Below are 839 nucleotides of genomic sequence, written 5' to 3'. Positions count from 1 at the left end.
TATTCTGTTTACGCCCGTTATCCGCAACGGTGTTGAAGGTAGCAAATTGCAAGCTTGATTCTTTTTTTTCTTTTTACCGAACCTGTGCATTTAGATTGTGTTCTTTTATTTGTCTAATTAGTTATTGATTTCTGAGGGAGATGCGGATTCCATACTGCCCAGGTGGAATCATTGTTAAAAGGGTCGAGATATGATGTATATATTCTGGATCCGGAAGAGGAAAAGGCTAATAGGCTACATGACTAGGGTCAAGGAGACAGCAAAGCGTTGCACTGTGTGTCGAACATTACGTGCTAACTCTTGGAAGATATGGTATGAGTTTAATCTACTGCGACCAATGAAACAGAAACTAATGTGTTGAACTCGGCAAGATAGTTTAAATTGTAACTGCTCCTTTCAGTCGTTTTTTTTTTTTTGCGACGATAACATACTGTTGAGTGTCGTTGTATTTCTGTACAATAACTGGATATTTTAGAAGAATGCTGATGGAGGCCAGTTCTCTCTCTCCTTGGTACCAAGTAAAATAAAGGTCCTAGAACGAAATCCCGGAGTCGTGCATTCTTTTCACTCGAGTAACGTCAAATTTCTACTGTTCAAAGGTAAATTGGAATTACTACAAATTCGTGTGTACTTGAATTAGGAATTCGATATTCGCTTTTTGGAAGGCTGATTCTTTTGAAGAGCACCAACAGATGCTGGTGAAGAAATTGAAATGCTGACATTGAGGGTTCCATTGCAAAAGGTCGTTTCTATGTCTTTGTAGCATCGGCTATGTAATGTATAAACGGAAGCTCAGTTTATATACCGTGCAGTTCCATTGTGTAATTCAGCACCTTGCT

The sequence above is a fragment of the Mobula birostris genome, chromosome 13 (assembly GCF_030028105.1).
Source record: "Mobula birostris isolate sMobBir1 chromosome 13, sMobBir1.hap1, whole genome shotgun sequence".
In the NCBI taxonomy this organism is placed as follows: Eukaryota; Metazoa; Chordata; class Chondrichthyes; order Myliobatiformes; family Myliobatidae; genus Mobula; species Mobula birostris.
Note: the sequence above shows the minus strand (reverse complement) of the source record.